This window comes from Mus pahari, chromosome 18 (assembly GCF_900095145.1).
Source record: "Mus pahari chromosome 18, PAHARI_EIJ_v1.1, whole genome shotgun sequence".
Taxonomy (NCBI): domain Eukaryota; kingdom Metazoa; phylum Chordata; class Mammalia; order Rodentia; family Muridae; genus Mus; species Mus pahari.
This window is the reverse complement of record NC_034607.1, coordinates 49896778-49900988: the sequence shown is the minus strand read 5'-3', so window position 1 is coordinate 49900988 and position 4211 is coordinate 49896778. Positions and strand designations below refer to the sequence as shown.

The 4211-nt window shown below is 49.0% G+C and overlaps 1 protein-coding gene across 4 annotated transcripts in view; it reads left to right on the top strand.

Moving 5' to 3' along the window:
* Thada (THADA armadillo repeat containing) overlaps positions 1-4211 on the top strand; it is a 294404-nt gene that overhangs the window by 258463 nt on the left and 31730 nt on the right. The gene's annotated exons all lie outside the window — the stretch shown is intronic.

Here is a 4211-nt window from a genome sequence, read left to right as displayed (position 1 = left end):
GAGGGGAGGGGAGGGGAGGGGAGGGAAGAGAACAGGAACACAGAGCTCAGCTTCAGTGCTCAGGCAGCTCTCCTAGAGACTGATATGGCAGTCATCATCTTTCACCTGCTGGGTTCTGCTGTCTATGGCACTCCATCTAGGCCACCTGGAAGATGAAATTCAGTTGCCAGCAGCGGTACCTGGAGCTTCTTCAGCCTTCACAAGTATGAACTTAAGAGAGGTCCTATAGCAAGCCCTCCTACCTCTAACTGCCACTCTGTGCCAGACCCAGCCTACAAATGGCTACAGAAGAAATGTCCTGCTTGGGACTTAAGAGTACAGGAATGCGCTAGCTCTGCCACCTGAATGCTGGGATTAAAAGTGTGCTCCATCACACCTAGCTCATTCCTCTATTCTTGGTGGTGGTGCATGCTTTTAATCCCAGCATTCAGGAAGCAGAAGCAGGTGGATCTCTGAGTTCTAGGCCAGCTTGGTTTACAGAGCAAGTTCCAAGACAGCCAGGGCTACACAGAGAAAAACTGTCTTGAGAAGCAAAAAAATAAACGAAAAATAAATGACGTTTGCAGCTAGGAAAGTGTGTCTGGCTGGGTCCTAGAATGCACAAGAGAGGTCTCTACTTCACAGAAGGTACCTTGAGCCATCTTTGCATCTCCTCACCCTTACAGCCTACACGTGCCTGTGTATGTTCCAAACTGGACTTTGAACAAGGGATTCCATATAGGACAATATTTAAGCTTAGGATACAAGTTTGTCTGGTACTCCAGTTAGGAGGCAGCATTCTGGGTGAGAACAAGGGTCCCTGAAAGCTGGAGGTGCCATAGGTCAGGGGCAGACAAGGGCTTCTCCCCTGCACTGGTTCGCTCTCTACCCTCTCAGTCAGGCTTTGCCCCTGATCACATGGGCTTTCTCTCTACTGACATGTCAGATTTTAAAGAAAAATTTATTTCTGATAACCAGCAGTCTTCTTGCCTTGATAGAAAATAAGAGAAGCTATTTAACATGGGATTGTGTGTTCAAGAAGGCTCAGTAGAAATGTACCTATGAGAAAAGCAGAAACGATTTAGGAAAGAGCCAGGCCTGGAGTCTCATGCCTTTGATACTAGCACTGGAGAGGCAGGGGCAGCGCAGCCTGACATACTGAAACATGTATGTCATAGTGAGATCCTACTTAAGGGAAGGAAAAAAAGACTTAGGTAGCAGAGGGAGCAGAGAGATATAGACAGAGGCAAATATGCCTGCCTATTTCTTATCTTTTGGAGCTCTAGTTCTGGTCTAACCCTCTTTTAGGCTCCTGAGCCACCAAGGATCTCATAAGACTTTTTCTTCTGCCATGAGAGTATATTTGGCAGTAGTGCTTTAGACCCTACCACCTCTGCCTCCAGATTACTGAGATCTGGTCATTGGGTCATCTCACATAACCTTGGCCTTCCTTTTCTTGCAGCATTTCCTTTCAGCATGTATGGGTTTCTCTGTATAGGTAGCCATGGGCTTAGTAGTCAGCCCCTCCTTTTATGCCGTTGGCTTTTTTTTTTAAAGAGGGTTTTGTTGTTTGTTTGGGATCTCTTACAAAAGCTAACCTTGAACTCTTGATCCACACTTCCACTTCCTAAGTGCTAAGCTTACAGATGTGCTCCAGCTTCGGATTTTGTCTTCTATCAGGTATCCAGTGAATGCTCAGTTTTCACCAATGGCTGGGTCTCCACCCAGTCGATCCCTAGTTACCTATAAAAGTTGAGAATGCCAGTCTGAAACCATCCCTACTACAAGCAGCTGAAGACCCCATTCAGCACTGACCTATAAATCTGCTTCACTCACTCACTGTCTGCAGTTTCTGGGTCCTGTCCTCCTACCTCCAGGCTTGGCTCTCAGACTGTGAAGCTGGGAGCTAGCCTAGGGTGATAGAGGCCATGGATACAGGATAACCAGGAGATTCTAAAGGAGCCTCCTGGGCTTGTGACAGACAATAGAAACCTGAAACCTGGTGAACCATGGTGAACCTTAGCAGAGAAGACAAAGAATGAATGGAAGCGTACAGAATGGAAGCGTACATGGAATATAGAGAATAGGAGAGATGACTGTTTGAGACTGGAGCAGGGCAGGCAGTATTGTAAAGCAAGTCCAGACAGCCCTGTAGCCCTGAGCAACAAAGGAGAGGGAAACAACGCTTGATCAGCTCCCCAAATACCCTTCTCCCATCATCACCCAAAACACCTAACATGTATGCACCACTGCCACCTACAGAGAACCAGTGAGCCAGCCGAAAGATGAGCATTCCTCATATGTCCCCACCCTGAGAGGTCGAGACCCGAGAGTACTCGGTCACTGTGACATTTCCCAGTGGCCTCGTGGTGAGAGCTCAGTCAGCAGAGCCTCAAGCCTGTGGGTGGGGATTTATGCTGGGCCACCAATGGTTCCACCTCCAGAACCTTCCAAGGCTGCCCCCAGCCTCAGACCTGGCAGTTTACCTGTACCTTGTCCTTCTAGCAGGCTCTCAGGCACTTGGAAGGGTCAGGCCCAGAAGATGTCTCTAAGCATTGCTTCCCTCCTCCCTCCACCTTCCTGTAGGGCCTTCCTAATCCGCTCAGGTACATTATTGTCTGAAAACCTCTCCCTGGCCCGACTCAGTCCTGTCTAAGTACCATCTCTCTTTCTCTGAAGAACTGGGAAAGACCAGAGGCTAGAGAGCTGTTTCAGAAGCTAAGGGCAAATACGCTCTTACAGAGAATCCAGATTTGGTTCCTAGCATCCATGCCTAGCAGTTCACTACCACCTATAATCCAGTTTGAGAGCGATCCAGTGCCCCTGGCCTCCGTGCGCACCTGCATTCATATGTACCTGTTACACACAGATACATACGTAATTTTAAAACAAATGGGAGGAGCAGGGCCATAAAAGCTGAGAAGCACTGATGCAGAGGGATCACCTGCAGGTGTGAAGCAAGGTGGGCGGTGAGCCATGCCCACCCACGGGCAAGCACCTGTCCTCAAGCATGCTTCACATGCTTCTTCTCTTGGAGTCCAAGCATCTCTCCTGGGCTGCTGCTCCTGTCCTGGCTGCCTCCGCCTCACCCACTCCCCACTCCCCACCCTGGCTTCCCATAGTCTGAACCCTGAGCCCTGTGCCTGCTTCTCCCTCTTTCTGCTCTCACCACCATGGTCTCCCTCGCTGTGTCACATCAGCCTGGGCATCTGCACAGGCTGTGGACGCTTACTCTTCCTGCAGTGGACTTTCCTACCTACCAACCCACCTCAGCCTCGGCACCCCAGCCACAGGGCTGCCTGGCCTCCCTGCCTGTGCTGAGCACCCAGTCATTGGCTCACCCTCCCTGCTGCCTTCATTCTCTGCAGTTTTTAGGTTTTCTTACTTTGACTCCTTCTAGCAGAACAGTTCCCAGAGGAGAGGGGGGTTACTTTTACGTCTTATTTGTGTATGTGTATATACGTGTGTGTGTGTGTGTGTGTGTGTGTGTGTGTGTGTGTGTGTGTAGCATACATGGATGCATGGTGGAGGTCAGAGAACCTTGCAGGAGTTGGCTTTTTTCCTTCTACCTGGGATCAAACTCAAGTAATCAAGCATGTCAGCAGGTTTCTTGTAACCACTAAGCAATCTTATTGGTCCTGGGGTAATTTTTTTTTTGAGAGAGAGAGAGAGAGAGAGAGAGAGAGAGAGAGAGAGAGAGAGAGAGAGAGAGAGAGATCAATCTATCTCACTCTGTGGCCCAGCAAACTTGGTAATCCTGCTCCAGTCTCCCAATTGCTGTGGGGGCGTTTTGTCTTTGTTCACTGCGCTAATGTTTAGAACCTGGCATCCACTAGACATCACTGTGTAATCAGTTGAGTGAATGAATAATAAGGACTTGGGGTTTTCAACACTGACTGCATGTGGGAGAGATGGAAGTAAAGCCCTTTGGATTCTAAATTGTTAGGAAATTGTCCTATGGAGCTCTGTGACTTCGAGACCAGCCTGGTCTTCATAGGGAAATCTAGAACAGCCAGGGCTAGGAAGAAAGGAAGTTGGGGCTGGAGAGATGGCTCAGTGGTTAACAGAACTGACTGCTCTTCCTGAGGTTCAGAGTTCAATTCCCAGCACCCACATGGTGGCTCACAACCATCTGTAATGGGATCCAGTGCCCTCTTGTGGTGTGTCTGAAGACAGCTACAGTGTGCTCACATAAAATAAATAAATCTGAGGGAGAAGGAGAGAGAGAGAGA